Source organism: Cryptomeria japonica, chromosome 8 (genome assembly GCF_030272615.1).
Source record: "Cryptomeria japonica chromosome 8, Sugi_1.0, whole genome shotgun sequence".
Classification (NCBI taxonomy): Eukaryota; Viridiplantae; Streptophyta; class Pinopsida; order Cupressales; family Cupressaceae; genus Cryptomeria; species Cryptomeria japonica.
In genome coordinates, this window is record NC_081412.1 from 561641184 (window position 1) to 561661822 (window position 20639).

Genomic DNA, 20639 nt, shown 5'->3' on the forward strand with positions numbered 1-20639 from the left:
TAAGCTTCTTCTCCAATGAATTTATTTTTTGTGTCAACAGGCTTAGGCAAACCAAGTTTAATCAAATTATTTTTCTTTTCTTGTAGCTTCATTATCTTTTTTCCACAACTGTCCATAACTTTTGATGTTTCCCTTAGCTTCTGGCATTTTTGAATGATAGATGATGTCTTAACTGTGGCATCAATGCGGCTCTTAATTCCCTTGGATGCCAAGTAGCTATCACTGGAACTGTAGACTACTTTCAAATTTGAATAAACATGTGTGCTCTTCTCATAGTGCCCTTTGATTTTTAAAAAAATTTGTCTCATACTTTCAGTCATTTGAAACCATTCACACAACTTCTCACTCCTCTGCATTATTTGCTGCCAAATGTTTTCTTGTATATACTTCGTTGTATTTTTCATATTATCTTTCAATCTATCCTCCAAAGTTTTTATTTTATCATTTGCATTGTGCAGGTTGTCTTTCATTTGTGCACATTTTTTTATTTCTTCCTCTACTTCCTCTTGCAAATTTTTTTCTTTTTCCTTTCCATGATCCCATAGGTCCTGTAATTTTTTCATTTCAGCAGTAGCAGACTCATAACTTTTGTATAATTTTTGAAAACTGGCTTTTTCCTCAACAATTTTATTACTGCTTTTAGCCAGTTTTTGTGGCAGGTCCTTCAATTCTGCATCCTTCTTCTCCTACTCTGCAATTTCTACTGTAGAGCCCAAAATTTTTATCCTTTTTTGTAAATCATTGCACTTTCTATCTGCTGCTTTCCTCCTTGATTTTTTGTTTTCCAGGTCTTCCTGTAACTTTTCTATTTGTTTTTCCAGTTTATTTTTTCTCTCTCCACCTTTAGCAGTGAAGTGTAGACCACTTCGTTAGTCCTTTTTGACACACTAATTTTGTCCACAATATGTACTTTGGAAAAATCCATTTGGAGGGTGCTAACTTGAAATTGAGAGGGATCTATCTGACAGTGTGGTGGATTTTTATCTTTAGATGGGCCCGGGGGCATAACAACCATGAACTCCATCATATCTTTCTATGGGTCATATGTTGGAAATACACTGTTCCTTGTAGGTTGTTCATTTACAACTTCAAACACGGAATTCCTATGAAATGCTTTCTTTTTTTCTTTATTTGCTTTTGTTGTGTGTTCATTTTTTTCATAGTAATCACAAAATTGAAAATTTGCCATTGCCTCATTGACTGCACCTACTATTTTAGGGACTGTAGTAGTTGTTTGAGTGGGCTCAACCTCAGGCTCATATTGATCAGCATCTTCACTCCTATCATATGATGTTGTGGGATGCTCCATAGTCCACAATTTTCTAATCTATGCATCCTCATCAATGCTCTCAAATTTTGCACTTGTCTTTGGTTCACCGAGATTCCTCATAGTCCACAAATCATTTATTTTGGTTTGATTCCAATAATTCTCTTTACATTCGTGCAAAATTGATTTGGGAATAGTTTTCTTAGATGGATTAATAGATTTTAGGTAGAAATTGTAGGACCTCCTATTTTGGATGCCCTGGCCCTCCATAATTTGTGATGAAATTTCTTCTGTTGAAATGTTATTGTCAGTTGCAATTTTCTCCATCTCTTTTTTAACCTCAACCCAGGAGTCCTTGTTTCTAAGCTTTTCTAGCAATTGTTTACTTTCATGTTGACATAACGCTGAAGAGTTCCCATTTTTCTTAAGCCTTGCTTGAACTACACCGATTGGATCATACTGCCAGAGACCCTCATCACTAAAGTTAAAAACTGTCAAGAAATCATCCACAATGAATGCTTTTCTCTCAAATGTGAACCCTCCACATGAGAAAGGCAAGGAAGGAAATATGCTCTTCTTTTGCTGACCATGGAAGTGCCTATATGTGCTCTCCAATTGCCATACATACTCTAATGCAAATACCCTCTATGTCACATGTATTGGAAGTCTATATGGTTTTACTGCCGATCTGTAAAACCTTAACACAGTGAATTCTTCCATGAAGAACCAGTCAGCCAATTCTATTTGACTTCCGAGTTGAATGCAATCTCTACAAGACACAAGCAACCTAGGCATTGGAGTGCTTGTAATTTCATTATACATTGGTGCCAAAAAGAAGTCTACAAAATGGTTATAGTTCTTTCTGTTATCATGCATCCTTATCTTTGGGGTCCAGTCATATATTGGACAGTCTGTTCTCTTCCTAGTCTTCTCATCAATCTTATAGCTCACAATTTGAAGCTTGTTGGTCTCAAATATTGCATGATACTTGGATAGAAGGAGATAGCACAAGTAGGATGAGAACCTAAATTTCTTACAAGAACCTTTTTTTATCATTAGTAATTGTTTTTGCATGGATTTTACAATGTGCTCAATAAAATTATATCTTACTGGCTGACCTGCACAATCGATATTATAAATCATTTCAAGAAGGCTTGCACCCACTTCCCTATCATTTTCCAATCCCAGGCAAAATGACAGCAAGGAAATAGTATCCCCAACCCATGGAACAAAAATTTTAGAATCTGATCCAACACAATACCAGTACCAATCTTTATTAGAGCTTTGATAAATGAATCTTTGTGACTTGGATTGAGACTCTCATAATTCCCTACCAGCTTTTCAAGGTCAATTTGGACATTTGAATTTTGGGCTTCAAATCCTAGGTTCAACAAACAAGCAAATTCTCCCTCGTTTATGGATAGAATTTCCTCTTTTGTATTTTTATTGAGAATTGCTTTTTTATCTTCATCATAATTTTCGGCGCAGACCATGACAAAATTAGAGCAAGGGAATACTTCAGGTAACACCATGCTTCCTGATCCAACATCCCATGATGCGATTTTATTTGTTTTTTGTTGTAACATTGGGTTGAAAATAATAAATTTTGCCCTAGATGCATCTGCCGCCTTACTAGACAATGTATATCTAATATCTATGATACGCTTTTCACCATGGATAGCAGGGTCATAAATATCATGGTATTCATTAGTGAAACCTGGTATTTTAACCAGTTCGGTTAGGTACATTTTGTTTTTCACTTGGCTTCTTGTTGAACTATTGCTTCCCATTTTCCCCATCACTATTATTGTTAATAATTCAAAATAATGCTAGATAAAAACCTAAAAATGCTAACCCTCAAATTGGACCATGATATTACCAAAAGCAAAAAAGGTGGGATGTAGGTGTTCTAGATTTTACTCAGAAATTGGAATTTCTATTTCACTAGATTGGCGCAAACAGTCTCTGTTGCAACTTGCATTCCTCAATCTAGTAGTTGTTTCTGAATCTCCCTCGATTTACAGGTTTATTCAAGAAATGAAAGATGATTATGATTTACGAGTCTCTTATTTTGAAAACTCTAAAAAGTAGAAAAGTAAAACCTAAAGGGCAAAATATCAAGAATCATGTTGTAATTTTATTAATTACTATTAATAACTATTTGATGCCGAAGGACAAAACATTCATTACTTCAGTATAAATTTTGAGGACATTAAGAATCATGTTGTAATTTTATTAATTATTATTAATAACTATTTGATGCCGAAGGACAAAACATTCACTACTTTAGTATAAATTCTGAGGACATTAAATGTAATACTTTCAATTCCGGGTGAAGTTCTCCCAAATGTGATCACTTCCCACATTCGGGCTGAAATCCACCCTAAGTCGTTGATCTTTTCTCATCCAACGGATGAGGGACCAAGGTACCTATTGTGACTTTACGGGTCTGTTTAATAATTTTAAACTTCCGTCTGAAAAAGTGCTTTACAAACTTACTTATATTTAATTAAATTTAAAACGTTTCAATTCTGAGAGAAGTTCTCCCAAATGTGTTCACTTCCCACATTCGGGCCGAATTCCACCATAAGTTGTTGATCTTTGCTCATCCAATGGACGATGGTACTTGTTGTCAGTTGTCGTGGGTCCCATCACTTCTGCCAGTTTTCAGGCATGTCACCATACTCGTGTCACTTTTCTGAGCAAAGTTCTCATAAATCTATTCACTTCCCACATTCGCCCTGAAATCCACCCTAAGTTGTTGATCTTTGTTCATCCGACGATCGATGGTACCTGTTTTAAGATGTAGTGGGTCCCACAACTTTTGCCATTTTTCTGGCACATCACCATACTCGTGTCACTTTTTGGGTTTGATTTTTAGTCTATTTAATCATTTTAAACCTCCGCCCGAACAAAAGCTTTATAGACTTAATTATATTTAATTAAAATTTAAAATGTCCAATTCCGGGTGAAGTTCTCAGAAAGGTGTTCACTTCCCACATTCGGGCCAAAATCCACCCTAGCCGTTGACCTTTGTTCATCCAACGGTCGATGGTACCTGTTTAAGATGAAGTGGGTCCCACGACTTCTATCATTTTTCTGGCACGTCACCATACTCGTGTTACTTTTCGGGTCTGTTTTTAAAGTCTATTTAATCATTTTAAAATTCTGCCCAAAAAAAGAGATTTATAGTCTATAGACTATAGCCTTAATTCTATTTAATTAAATTTAAAATGTTCAATTACAGGCAATAGGTTGAGATGACTATTAAATATAATGTTAATATTAATTGTAATTAAAGATGTGCAATAGTTTGAGATAACTATTAAATATAATGTTAATATTATTTGTAAAAATTTGAAATTCAAAAATAGTATAAAACATGAAACTTAGTTTCTAGAATAAAACAAATAACTAAATAAAAATATAAATTTTGATATGCAATTTGAAAGGTAAAAGTTTAATATTAAAAAGAAAATATTCAATATTAAATCTAAAATATTAATTTAAAGTTTAACAAAATTCTTTGAAAATGTGTTTACGATATATAATTTTCAAAAATAGTTTAAAAATATATATAAAAGTTCAACATAAATTTAGTCTATTAATTTAAAAAAAATGTGCAACTGCAGTCCTCAACCTGTTAAGGCGAGCAAATTTGGAAAGTACAAATGCCAAGGTGGCAATTAATTGTTGCACAAGGAGTTGTCTATGGCATGTCGCACGAAAGGAGGAAGGGGAGGATAGCAAGAAATCTTTTTCCTGATCTCATGGCATTAATGTCTTATCGAGCACATTCATTACCCGGCCTATAAGACGGAGGCAGATTTTTTTACCTTTTGATCTGCGTACCACTTTTTTCTTTGAAGCAGCTGCAGAACAAATCTGTAGTTCATAGAATTGTACCTTCTGTAAGACATTTTTTATAGGAAGTGATTTTGAAATTGCAGGTGACAATGGAGGCCAATTTCACACTTCGAATAGACAAGAAGTTGGTGCCCTTTTTGGGCAAAGTATCTGATAAACGAATGCAAGGACTGTTCAGGTTTAAGGAGGAGAAGTTGTGGGTGGTAGCTCGACTGATGCTTGTGGAGGAGGTGGCACATATCAGTCACCGGTATCGAACTAACATGGAGGTTTACTCTCTGATTATGGCATGGGCCTGTGAATTCGAACCGGAAGTGGAAAAGGTAAAACTCACATTGGTCAAATTGATTGATGGGGAGTTTTTGATTAACCTAGATTCAATCTTGGAGTGGGTGGTGTCGAGAGTTAGCATTCGAATTAAGGAAGGGGACGACTAGGAGGAATTGTTTCCTTTTATTCGTGGCCCAGAGGATGAAATCAAATACCAGTGTCGTGAACGAGCCCGAGTGGGGTGGGAAGCGATGAAACTCTTTGTTAAATTAACGAGGGTGGATGAAGTCCTAAATGCTTTGCATGTGGTGGCAAGGATGGAAGTTGGTAGGGCATTGAGAGATAGGGCTAAAGAAGGAAGGGCCATATAGCTACTAGCAAGCTTGGAGGGCGATCCCGACTTCGGATTCCTAAACTGCATTCAAAAAATGAAAGCTGAAGTGGCAAAAGGGAAAGCCAAAGCATTGACCTCTGAGGAGGGAAGGGACTGGGAGGAGGCGACCCAGGGGGATAGTGAGACTGAGTGAGCAGCCTATCGGCAATGAACTAGCTTTTTTGTCTACTTGCTATAAGTTGTGGGCAAATTTTGTATCTTGAAAATTTTCAATTAATTGAATGAAAAAACCTTTACCGATAAACTTTTGTATCTTGCAACTTTTGAAATTTTGTATTTTGAATGACTATATAGTATATATTTATAAAATTATAATCAACCATAATCAATGTACAAATAATTAATGGAACGAATTGAATTTTTTTTTTTGATAGCATTACATAAAAAATATCACAGTATTAAATTTATTTCCATTGTTTAACAAATAATTGAAATAACGTAGCTCATATACAAAAGGCATTTGAAAGAAATTAATTAATAAAAATGAAATAGAACTATAGAAAGCATTTTTATATCCATAAGACTATAAGAGGCAAAGTGAAACAAACTCGAATTTGAAAAATTATCATTAATATTTATGCTTTTGAAATTTACAATTTTTTCGTCTGAGACTTGAGTCCCCCAAAAACTTAAAAGCCAAAATGAGTGAGCCATTGGCAACCTGTTAGGGTTCAAGGACATAGGAAAAAGAAACTACAGGGGGGTGGGGCTAGGGCACAGGTAGTGGAATTTTTTACAATTTTTCCTAAGAATCTGGCCCTCCTTCCATGTAGAATTCTTCGGACAGCATAAGCTGAGAGAATTCTTCAATCCACATGTAGTTTGGAAAGTCGTCTAAGAGGAACCATTTATGGAGGAAGTCCCTGCCAATCCGTGCCCATTTTCTGTGATGCGTCAGCTGCTCCGCATTCAGGTTTAGGAGAAATGGTTGCCTGGCCATTGACAATGTTTGGTCAGGGAGGAGAAGCTTGGATAAATCACTCGCCCAAGGGATCCCCACCCCTACTTCTACAAGAACAACAAGAGTACTGTCATCTCCAAGGAAGTCTTCCTTAAAAACCTTCCTCAACAGCATCAGCATATCCACCTTGTCTCCTCCTAGGTCCAGAAGAGACGCTAAGAAGCGGGATGTAAGGTCTGTGTTAACACGATACCTATTTTCATTTCGCAGAAATTCTCTGCCCAGCACCATCTGCACAGCCTCATTGGTGAACAACCCAACCTCCTTGTAGACTGATTGGAGGGTTGGGTCTCTAGTGGAGCCTAGAAAGCCCCTCTGGTCCTCTGCAGAAATGCTTCTCAAGCAGATGGGAGTGTCCATCTTGAGAAAACAGATTAACAAATTAAACAACTTGAGTAGTGAGCCTATAAACCTAAAATATCGTGAGCAAAGGCTAATTGAAGATGAAAGAAGTAGAGATCGTATATAAATTGCTGAAGCTCTTTATTTGTAATAATTACTTCTTTAACAGTATTAATTGCTATAAAAAAATTTAAATCTTTCGTATCTCTGCAAATCTTTCCCATAAATGCACTATTGTGCAAAAATGGAAACAGCTATGAACCAGTACCAAATTGGCAAGTATCACATTGGAAGTCGTGGGGACAGAGTGGATTGCCATAAGTGAATAGATATATATTAAATGAATGAAATTATCGATCGTGATTTGTGACATTTGATACGTGTCTATTGAATACAATTCCATTCCGGGCACTTTCTGGTGAGCTATGTTCTCTTCAAAAAATTGGGCCGAAATAAAACTTCAACCATTGATCTACGATCATCGAACAGTTTAAAATCATTGATATATTTTAGGTATGTGTCACCCTTTACATGTCAAAGAGGCCGCGCTTATTGATACATCGTGCAGAGTTCGGACTTAATGTATTATGTGATGTGATGTCTATTAATGGCAATGAATTTATGAAATCGCCAATGAATTATATATTGTACCATAAATAACAAAATATTCACCAAAACAAATTAAATAATTTTCAAGCGGTGGATAAAAATCGCTAATACATTTAAATAATTTTCAAGCAGTGGATAAAAATCACCAATACATTTAAATAAGTTTTCCTTTGGAGTAAAATTTTTCGCTCATACAATTATATATTTGTTCCTTTTAACAATAATTATTCGCCTCCCGCAATAAATATTTTCCCCATAGAACAAGGTATTATTTGCCAGAAATTTATGGCATTTTCGTACCCTAGAAAAAAAATTGCCAATTCAAAATAAATTTTTCCTCATTTTAAAAAAACATTTCTCCATCGATATGAAAATTTCTCCCCGAAAATAATGTCTTATTCGCCAGGATTTTACACAGTTGCCCGGGGGGGTTTCTTAAAGTTATCCCTGCTTCAAACAAAATGAAAGATTACAAATCCACCTACAGACAAAACTTTAGCAATCTTTAAATAAATATGCAAGTAAACTTGCAACCAAACATCAAAATGATAACCTCTATCAAGGAAAATGAAACACAAGGAAATGTCCCACTGGGCATGCCAAATGTAGATGAGAAAAATATATTTTTGAGATCTTATGGGACAAGATCTAGATTTATTTCAACATCCTCAATAGAGTACCTGCAAAATGCACACAATGCAAACTAACATCTAAACTAAAACACACATGCATGCTAAAAATTACTCCATTGCACTCCTTAAATCAAGATCTTATGTAAATAATATGGTTCTCAGAAGAACACACAAGAAGCTATGATTTATTGGAGATTTGAAATATGATGAATGCAAGATAAGAATGTTAGAATGCAAAGAGTACACTCCAATGCTAGAGTGCCGTATTGCTAAATTGCTCATTAGGATTGATAAAAGATGAAAGAATCCTCTTATATAGAGAATACCTTGGAAAATTGAGAGATGGGATTAAGAGGTGAAAGAATAAATGGTCGGCTAGGATTCAAGGGTAGGTATAGAAAATGATAAAATAATAAGAGGGTAGTTAGGAAAAATAATGAAATAATGAAGGGGTAGGTAGAGGAAAATTAAGAGATAAATGGCATGTGTCATTGAAGGAAAAAGCTAATGAATTAATTAAATAAATAAAGATTTATTTAATTAATAGAGGAAGTGGGACCAATTAAACAAATAAAATATTTATTTAATTTAAGGAAGGATGATTTAAATAAATAAATAAATAAATTTAAATAGGGGAAGGCTAGAAGAGGATAAATGAATTAATTAAATAAATAAGAATTTATTTCATTAATTGAAGACTTAGGATAAAATATTAAATAAATAAAATATTTATTTAATTAAGCAGGACAATTTTAGGTGTCTACACTTAGATGTCATTTTTGCTATCATTCTTACATCGGATCAATTTCGTGTGAAGTTGGGACATCCTTGATTCTCTTCCATGAAATCGATTCCTTCTATTGTTCATAAGTGTTTGAAATTACCTCTTAATGAAAAAATCATAACAATTAATCATAGCATGTACCAACCCACGGTGAGGCGTGGAGATGTTAATCTTGATTACTTTTGGTCTAAAAAAATTGAGCCTCTTAAGCCTCGTAGTGATGCTATCTTCCAATCCTATGAAAAGTGGAAGAATGAGATGATCCTATCTTTGAGTAAGACTAGAGATCCTAAACCCATTCCTCTTCTTCATAATAGACCTATTCCTCCTCCTCATTATGGACTTGGTCTCCTTCCTACACCCTTTGTTCCTCCTTTATATGTTGCAGTTTCACCTCCTACATCTTACAAAGGGAAGCACTTGGCATCTTCTATCTTTCACCCTAAAAAACCTTCTCCTATGCATTCTTCTTTAAAGGAAGAGAAGAAGCCTATGCCTATTGATCCTAAACCTCCATAACCCTCTACCAAAACTAAAAGAAATCATTGTGCGAGAGAACATCGATGAAGACATTGTGCCAAGGCTCGTGAACTTGCTTCTCAACCCATTTCCTCCCTAAAAACTCCAAACGTTGACACGGTCCCATTTGTCCAGCCTTCGCCTAACCCTAGAGTAGAAGTTCAACTTAAATCTCCAAGACATAAAATGCTTAATAGAAATTATGGTTCATGTTCTATTTCAATTAAAGATCATATTTTTATTAATCTTGATGAAGAGATGGATGAAAGTGGTGTTCATGCTAAAAATGTGGATTCAAGTGATGAATATAAATATGTTGATGTTGACAATAATTTATCTAAACAATTTTCACAAGCATTAATCCTAGCTTCTAGTAATAGACAAAATGATCCATCATTAGAGCATGGTCCTTGTTTGGAACTTGTGGTAGCTCCATCTACTATGCTTGAAGTTTCTCCTCTTGCATATAGTCCACCTTCTCAAAACAATGTTGAGCAAGATTGGGAGACAGATGACTTGCTTGATTAGTTTCCTTCATGTCGTAGATTCTCTCTCTCTCCTCTCTTGCTTGTTTGTAACCTTCTTCTATTTGCTTCTCAATTCTTCTATTTGTTGTCTCTAGTGTTGTCTACTTGAGGATGATGAAAAGCATTGAGATCTCTTTTGGTCTCTCCCATGTTGACTCAAAAGACACATGTGCCCTTCTTCCATTGTGGTTCTACTTTCTTTGGGGGATGAGGACAATTCAATGCAAATATATACATGATATACATTATTTATCATAAGAGCATACTGACCCCAGAGTTAAGTATAACCCTTATGTGTTTTGTGATCATTATCCTTTCACTTGTCCTTTCTTGGGGTCACTCATTGTGATAATGTGCTTGTCTTTTGGATGCATGTATTCTACCTTAAAGCAATTGCTCATGTTGTGGCGTACACAATCGCTTTAACATGGGGGCATACACTTTGCTCAATGCTTCTCTCTTCGCATATCTCGATACTCAAGTTACTTCTAAAAATTAGTCTTTTGCTTTGTAATTTTGGTATTTTTCTTTTAATGACTTGTGGTAAGTGAACCTTACTAGGCCAGTAGTCATGGTTATCTTTCTCTCTCTTTCTTATAATGTCCCTTTTATCTTGATCTTAAATTTTTAGGATACCTAATGTCCATTTGGGGCTTGGCGTGTCTTGCCTCCTTAGCATCTTGATAAAAGCTTTTCAATGTGAACCTTTGTACTTTATCGAGAGTATGCTTAGTCTCATACTCCCACTAAAATGGGGGAAAAATGTAGCATCCTAAATTGTACTCCCTTACAATTGTTTCCTCAATTGGGCCCTCACCTTGGTGTTTGTGTCTTGAGGCCTGATTGGAGAGTTTATTTTGCTCATACCATGCATATTTGCTATATTTTTTACTCCACACTTCACGTTTCTCTTAATTTTTGGTGACTGATTGGTCGGGACCAAGGCGCCCAGTACCTTGGTCCTCCCAATTAGGACCCATTTTTGGGCCCCTTAATGGTCACAACATTTGAGTGGGAATCTTGACCCCATGTCATCTCATGTTGAAAAATTAAGTTATTTTTCAACGAGCAATTATAAAAGGAGGTCTACCCCTCTCATTTGGATATACATCCAATACAATTGGACATCCACATACATCAATTCAAGAAATCATTTATCCAAGTTCAAGTGACAAAGTAATCAATCTTATTTCAAGCATTGGAGTGGAGATAAGGTCAAGATTCAAGAATTGGAGTTGACATTCATGTTCTATGTTATTGAAGACTTCATGAAACCCTAATTATGTGTGGAAACAAACAAAATTTTACAAGGATGTATAACATTTGTGTTTTGGTCATTATTCATCATCTTCCTTGGTGCAAGAGAACCCTTCCAAACTCTTTCTCTTTCTTTGTTTTGTTGGTGTTATGCTTCTTTAGAAGCCATTGTACATGAATAAGAGCCATGAGCTCATGTGTGCTAGACTAGGTCCTAGTTTCAGGTCCTTAGTGTTTTTGTTGTGATTTCTTGTGCAGGAGAGGTTGAGTGTGCCTGGAATGTGTGTTAGGCCTTATTGGCATGTTGATGTCCTTAGGATAGCCCAAAATAGGCTTAGGAGTCATGAAAAGCAACAATGGCAAAGTTTCTTAAAAGATGCAAAAGTTGCATGACAACTTTTAAAAGTTGTCAAGCAACTTTTCCACCCAAAATGGTCATAGACCCTTGTTGTGTGTGGAGATCCCTAATTTTGGCACACCGACTGAGGTATGGGTAGTATAAGTATTTGCAAACCCTAAATTAATGGGTTAGATGTCAGACATTGTACAACCAAGCAAAAAAGATCAGACTGAGACTGTAAAACTATTACCAGTCAGTTTAAATGAAGCAACCAAGCAAGTTAATGGATTGAGATACATCCAAAACTATGTGGAATGTCTTTCATGGTGTAAATAATTTCATTTCATGCAATTAGATTAGGTTTTTATTTGTAGATTGAGTGTGTTTGTAAATAGTTTGTAAACTATCTTCTTACTGTCCAGTTTTCGACAGGATTGTGTAAATGGTTGCATAACTCCATTCCCCATTATGGAACCACCATGAAACCATGGGGAATGAGAGTGAAGACCTTGTACCATACTGAAAAACAAGCAAGGCCCTTGAAAAATTAGGGAGGCCATCAAGAGACCCAATCCTAGGCGAGACAGAACAGTGCCCGGCTAGGAGAGGTTAAGTTGCAGAGGTCTTGGAGAGCAAGGTTGGATAGAGGAAAGTACACCCTTTGGAGGAGGTGTAGAGGAGTGTTTGAAGCATAATTGGTGTGAAGGAGGAGCCTCCACCAATCTAGACAAAGTGGCTAACACACAAAACACTCACTATGACCCAGGCAGACCACAAAACCCTCACAAAACCCTTAAAAACCCCAAAATTCACCCAAGGCACTGTACGGCCACTTGGAGGCCCAAACCCTAGAAAATCCTTGAGCCCTTGCTAATTGAATGATAGTCTATTTTGGGAGTTTGGGTTGTGTATGCATCATTTGTGAGAGAAAGCCCTAAAGGACCGGGTAGGAGGCCTAATTGGTCCTAATCCTTGTAGCCCTATTTTGTAAGCAAAAACACAAAACAATGAAATCGGTAGAAAGGATGAAGGTAGCAACTTATTGGGGGCACATGGAGGGATGTAAAACATGTTTTAAGACCTGATTTAACCTTGCTAAGACCTTGGAAGGTGTGGAACAAGCCTTAGCCCTTATTAGCCATAGTAAGGGGTTTTGAGTCTCATGAGTAGGTGAGACCTTAGGAGCAACATAGCAACTCATTGGTGGGTGGATTGGGAAAGGTCAGGGGATTCCTCAAGAAAAGGAAGTCCTAGAGACCCTAGGGTGTGGGGAGAACACCAAGTGATCCAAGGAAAGGATCCAAGAGCATATACTAGGCTAGTCTATCCCAAGCACCAACCCATCAGATTGGTGTCAGAGCAATTTAAAGACTTGTTGTACTGTGTATGTCTCTATATACTGGTGAATTAGTAGGGGAGAGCAGAATGGTCACTGATGTAGAGTTGGCTAGAGAGGTGGAAGAACAGAAGGAGAAGAATAGACTCCTTGAAGAAGCTATGAGTGAGATAAGGAATAAACTACAGGAAGTGATGGATCAGAGGACACAAGGACCTTGGGATGAAGACACCAAGGGTAAAGGCAAGAAGACTATAGACATAGATGATATTATCCCTAAACTAGATCCCTTGTTCAATGAAGAGCCTTTTGTGAAGGCTATTAAGGCCTTGAACACCAAAGCCTTTGAAGGATTGCCACATTTTAGTGGAAGAATGGACATTGACACTATTATGGAATGGATTGAGGGCATGGAAAACCACTTTGAGTGTGAAGGAGTGATAGAAGCTCAAAAGGTTAAAGTTGCCAAATCAAGATTAAGGGGAGCAGCTTTGACATGGTGGAAGTACCTGCAAGAAGAAAGAGTTAGTATGGGAAAGCTACCTATTGCAAATTGGAAAGTTATGGTGAGTAAGATTAAGGAGAACCACTTACCAGAGGATTATGAAGTCCAACTTCATAAGAAGAGACAAGGATTGAAGTAGAAGGATCTTGACGTGACCTCCTACACAGAGGAGTTTCAAAAGCTATGTCTTAGATCCAAAGTCCAAGAAGATGAATCTATTAAGGTGGCTAGGTATCTAAGCGGCCTAAAGTGGAACATTCAAGAGGAGATAAGCCTATGGACTCCTACTACTGTTCAAAAATGTCATCAGCTTTCTACCAAGGTAGAAGAGAGGAACAAAAGGAAAGGAGACTCCAATAACAGGGGTAGAGGCAGAGGTAGAGATCAAATGAATCACCGAGGTGGTTACCAAAGCAAGGCAAATGAGCCAAGGAACCAAGGAGAAGCCAAGTTGACTAAGCATGGCAGTGAAGCCAATCTTAGAGGAGGACATTCTAGAGGAAGAGTTGCACAAGGTGGTCCAAATAGGGGTAGAGGTACCGGCAGAGGTAACTCCTACTTTGCAACAATGAAGTGTTACAATTGTGGACAATTGGGACACCCGACATATAGATGCCCTGACAAGCCTACATCATCAAACAGTGGAAAGAGGGTTGCATATGCACATGAAGACTCTTCAAATAGCAAGACACATGAGGTCGACCATATTGAATCAGAGATTAGAGAAAATCTTATGTTTAATAGGGTCTTGATAAGACAGCCAGAGAAGAATGAACCTAAGCATATGAGAGCATTGTTTAGGGTGAGGTGCAAGATTCTTGGTAAAGTTTGCAAGATGATAGTTGATTTAGGCTCAACTAACAATATCATATCAGAAGAGGTAGTCAAGATGTTGAAACTCACAAGGATACCCCACACTAACCCATACAAGGTGACATGGTTGAATCATGAGCAGAGTGTACTAGTCAATAAGCAGACTTGGGTAGAGTTTTCTATTGGAGGATACAAGGATAAAATCCTTTGTGATGTGTTACCTATGGATGCATGTCACTTATTGCTAGGAAGACCCTGGCAATTTTATAGGAAGGTGATCTATGATGGAGAGGAGAACTCCATTTCCTTTAAGAAGGACAGCAAGACCTTCAAGATTCAGTCTTTGACAGAGAATGAAGAGGGAACTTCAAGAACACCTAGTGTTTTATTGGCTACTGGTAAAGAGTTTTTAAACTTGCTACATGAGGAGGAGATAGTGAAGTGTGCCATCTTTGTGAAGCCAAAGGAGGAAGAAGACAAGTTGCAGGCTGAGATACCCAAGGAGGTGAAGCAAATGTTACTAGAGTATAAAGACATAGTGAGTGATGGAACACCTACAACACTCCCACCAAGAAGGTCTATAAGTCATCAAATAGACTTTGTTCCTGATGCATCCTTACCTAACAAGGCTACATATAAGCTTACACCTGATCAGAATAAGGAGGTAGCAAGGCAAGTGCAGGAGTTATTGGAACAAGGATTGATTAAGAAGAGCATCAACCCATGTGCAGTTCCGATAGTGCTAGCATCAAAAAAAGGAGTAAGTGGAGACTTTGCACTGACTCAAGAGCAATCAATAGGATTACCATAAGGTATAGGTTTCCTATTCCTAGAATAGAGGATCTAATGGGTTGTTTAGGAGGGGCTGTGTATTTTACCAAGCTAGACCTTAAAAGTGGTTATCACCAGATAAGAATTAAGGAGGGTGATGAGTGGAAGACTGCTTTTAAAACCACAGAAGGATTGTCTGAATGGCTTGTGATGCCATTTGGACTCACCAATGCTGCGAGCGCCTTCATGAGGTTGATGAATAAAGTGTTGAAGGATTTCACAGGTAGATTTGTGGTGGTGTACCTAGATGACATTCTCATCTATAGCAAAACCAAAGAGGAGCACCTTGAGCATTTGAGGTTAGTTTTAGAGAGGTTGCATGAGGAGAAGCTATATCAACCTAGAGAAGTGTGACTTCTTGAACCAAGAGTTGGTCTACTTAGGATTTGTGGTGTCTAAAGGAACCTTGAAGATGGATCCAAGCAAAGTGGAGGCAATCTTAAATTGGCCTGCACCTAAAACAGGGACTGAGGTTAGAAGTTTCCATGGATTAGCTCAATTCTATAGGAAGTTTGTGAGGAACTTCAGTGGCATATGTGCACCAGTCCTTGACACCATCAAAGGAGGCCTTAAAACTAAGTTTAAATGGACTGAGTAGGTTGACAAAGCATTTCAATTGTTGAAACAGGAAGTAGCCACAAAACCTATCCTTCTCCTACCTACGTTTGATAAGCTATTCACTTTGGAGTGTGATGCAAGTGGAATTGTAGTAGGTGGTGTGTTGAGTCAAGAGGGAAGACCTATGGAATTTTTCAGTGAGAAGCTTAATGAAGCAAAGAAGAAGTACTCAGCCTATGACCTAGAGTTGTATGCATTAGTGCAATCACTAAAGAAATGGAGGCATTACCTACTCCCGAAGGAATTTGTAGTGTTCACAGACAATCAGGCATTGAGTTACATTAACACTCAAGAGAAGCTAAGCAATAGACATCTGAAATGGATGGAATACCTCCAATCCTTCACCTTCACCATCAAGCATAAGAAGGGGCAACTTAATAAGGTGGTAGATGCCTTAAGCAGAAAGTTGTTGACAGTTCAAGAGTTACAGTTGCAGAGCATAGGCATAGAAGGTTTCAAAGACCTCTATGAAGGAGATGAAGACTTCTCATCAGCTTACAAGGTTTGCAAAGAGTTTGAGAGCCATTTCCATGGTGAGTATGCAGATTACACTCTCCAAAATGGTCTCTTGTTCAAGGGTAACCAGTTGTGTGTACCTAGAGGATCCATGAGAGAGAACCTCATCCAAGAAAAACATAATGGCAGTTTAAGTGGACACTTTGGAGTCAACAAAACCTTGGATTTAGTACAGAGGTACTACTATTGGCCGAAGTTTCCAAGAGATGTAAAGAGGTATGTAGAGCAATCTGGAGTGTGTCAAAGAGAAAAAGGAGGATCAAGCAATGCTGGTCTTTATCAACCATTACCGGTCCCTAACAGACCTTGGGAATATATAAGCATGGACTTTGTAGTAGGACTTCCCAAGACTAAAACAAGTATGGACAACATCTATGTAGTAGTAGATAGATTTTCCAAGATGAGTCATTTCATTCCATGTAAGACTACACATGATGCTAGTTATGTTGCACATCTCTTCTTCAAAGAGATTGTTAGGATTCATGGACTCCCTTTAAGCATTGTTTCAGACAGGGATAGCAAGTTCATGGGTCATTTTTGGCAAACATTATGGAAGAGACTAGGAACTAACTTGTCATTTAGCTCAGCTTACCATCCACAAACAAATAGTCAAACTGAAGTCATCAATAGAGTGTTAGGCAATTTGTTGAGGTGTCTAACTAAGGAATATGGTCAGACATGGGACCTAATCATTCCTCAAGCAAAGTATGCATATAATGACAGTGTGAATAGAACCACTGGTAGAAGCCCTTTTGAAGTTGTGTATGGCAGACATCCAAGGGGAGTATGTGAGTTGAGAGACCTTAGTACTTTGGAGATGAAGAGCGGCCAAGCAGAGGACTTCACTCAAACCATCAAGGAAGTTCAAGATCAATTTAAGAAGTCCATCCTTCAATCCACTCAAAAACTGAAGGCCAAAGTGGATGAGAGAAGGAGAGAAGTTCAGTTCAAGGTGGGTGACTATGTGATGGTACATTTGAGCAAAGCCAAGATGCAAAGTGGTAAGCCTACCAAACTACAGATGAAGAGAGTAGGACCTTGTCAAATTCTGGAAAAATATGGTGAGATCGCCTATAAGGTTGATTTACCTTCAGACTTAGCCATTTCACCAATCTTTAATGTTGTTGATCTGGTAATGTACAAGGGAGAGATAGCAGGGTAGACTGAGAACCAAGCTAAGGTATTACAAGACTTGGATGTAAATACCTTACCTCAAGTGAAGAAGCCTAAAGTAGAGGAGATCTTGGAATCAAGGGTGAAGAAGTCTATGAGACACCAGGTCTACATGGAGCACTTAGTGAAATGGGCAGATCAATCAGTATCTGAAGCTACATGGGTGGAGGAGAGTAGGTTCAAGACACTTGGAATAGACCAGGCTCTCATTTCTTCTTCTTTTTCTTAGTTATGTGCAGAGGGGGAGTATGGTGTAGGAGAACCCTGCCAAACTCTTTCTCTTTCTTTGTTTTTTTGGTGTTATGCTTCTTTAGAAGCCATTGTACATGAATAAGAGCCATGAGCTCATGTGTGCTAGACTAGGTCCTAATTTTAGGTCCTTAGTGTTTTTGTTGTAATTTCTTGTGCAGGAGAGGTTGAGTGTGCCTGGAATGTGTGTTAGGCCTTATTGGCATGTTGATGTCCTTAGGATAGCCCAAAATAGGCTTAGGAGTAAAAGCAACAATGCCAAAGTTGCTCAAAAGTTGCATGACAACTTTTAAAAGTTGTCAAGCAACTTTTCCACCCAAAATGGTCATAGACCCTTGTACATGGAGAGCCCTAATTTTGGCACATCGACCGAGGTATGGGTAGTATAAGTATTTGGAAACCCTAAATTAATGGGTTGGATGTCAGACATTGTATGACCAAGCAAAAAAGATCAAACTGAGACTGTAAAACTATTACCAGTCAGTTTGAATGAAGCAACCAAGCAAGTTAATGGATTGAGATACGTCCAAAACTATGTGGAATGTATTTCATGGTGTAAATACTTTCATTTCATGCAATTAGATTAGGTTTTTATTTGTAGATTGAGTGTCTTTGTAAATAGTTTGTAAATTGTCTTCTTACTATCCAGTTTTGGACAGGATTGTGTAAATGGCTGCATAACTCCATTCCCCATTGTGGAACCACCATGAAACCATGGGGAATGAGAGTGCACACCTTGTACCATAGTGAAAAACAAGCAGGGCCCTTGCAAATGCAGGGAGGCCATCAAGAGACCCAATCCTAGGTGAGACTGAACAGTGCCTGGCTAGGAGAGGTTAAGTTGTAGAGGTCTTGGAGAGCAAGGTTGGATAGAGGAAAGTACACCCTTTGGAGGAGGTGTAGAGGAGTGTTTGAAGCATCATTGGTGTGAAGGAGGAGCCTCCACAAATCCAGACAAAGTGGCTAACACACAAAACACTCACTATGACCTAGGCAGACCACAAAACCCTTAAAAACCCCAAAATTCACCCAAGGCACTGTACGGCCACTTGGAGGCCCAAACCCTAGAAAATCCTTGAGCCCTTGCCAATTGAATTATAGTCTATTTTGGGAGCTTGGGTTGTGTATGCATCATTTGTGAGAGAAATCCCTAAAGGACCGGGTAGGAGGCCTAATTGGTCCTAATCCTTGTAGCCCTGTTTTGTAAGCAAAAACACAAAACAGTGAAATCGGTAGAAAGGATGAAGGTAGCAACTTCTTGGGGGCACATGGAGGGATGTAAAACATGTTTTAAGACCTGATTTAACCTTTCTAAGACCTTGGAAGGTGTGGAACAATCCTTAGCCCTTATTAGCCATAGTAAGGGGTTTTGAGTCTCATGAGTAGGTGAGACCTTAGGAGTAGCATAGCAACTCATTGGTGGGTGGATTGGGAAAGGTTAGGGTATTCCTCAAGCAAAGGAAGTCCTAGAGACCCTAGGGTGTGAGGAGAACACCAAGTGATCCAAGGAAAGGATCCAAGAGCATAGACTAGGCTAGTCTATCCCAAGCACCAACCCATCATTCCTTAAAAGGATAACATTTCTATTACTGCAATTCCATCATATTTCATTTCTATTTCATGGTTAATTCAAAAACTAGGTTTTGACCTGAGGCAAACCCCTATTCCTAACCTATGTCCTTTCTCTATTGTGCGCAAGAACATGTACGGAGCTGTGATCTTCAGAATTGGCTTTATTTACAGTGATGAATTGATCCCCCATCGGAGTGCGAAAAGTGTGGAGGACCGGGATGACTGTCGCTATGGTCTCAACAAATCAAGAGCTCCTTCTAGGAACAAATCGGAATACATTTACATTCCTCAAATCTAGGTTCATGGTTTTATCCAATGACTGTACAATTCACTGTTCATGTGTTTTTACATCAATCCTTGCACATTTACCCTAATTTTAGCATTTTTACAATTCAATTTAAAAGAGGGAAATCAATTCAATTCAAAACCAATAAAACCAATAGAATTCTCAACCCTTATCCTTGTTGATTTGTGGCTAGCTCCATTGAGCTTACCCCTCTTTTAATGTAATGGTCCCTAAGTCTAAATATTAGCAGTTTTCATAAATCTAATTGTGGAAACCCTAATTTTTCACCATTAGAGATAGAAGTACCAAAAATAAGTAAAATGAGGACAATTATGTGACTGATCATTCTAAAGGTGTCTTCATCAATATGAAACTTTAGATTCTAGATTATGAGGCTTTGTTAATCTGTCCCTAAAAAAATAGCCTAAAAGTGTCAAACATTTGTGCAAATTGGTATCGTCCAAGGCTTTTCACCTGTTCAAAGTATGAGATGGGTGATCCAATAATACCGAGTTACACTTTTTGGTCAAACTTGACACTGAAATCAATATTTTACATCAGATCTTTAATTTCTAAAATCTATAGCAGCTAAACCATTAAGAATATGAAGATGAAGTAAACTACTAATTTGTGATATTTTTCATATAGATTTTAAATATATATTTTTAAAAATAATTAAAAATTAATTGTCCATATTGTTATATAACTTTTAATAAATCAATATTTACAGTAATCAACATTTTCAAAAGTGTCATTTATTTGGTAATGCATAACATTTTTTATAGCAAGAAAGAAATTGTAATTTTTGAAATATAGAATTGTCACACCAATATTTAGTGAATGAATATATTTTCATAATTTTTTGTTACATATATATATTTTTAGTTAATTTTTTAAGACAGAGTAATTATAATTTAGACAGAGGTGTATTCCGTAATGCATAATATTTTTTGTATGCATTTGAATTAACT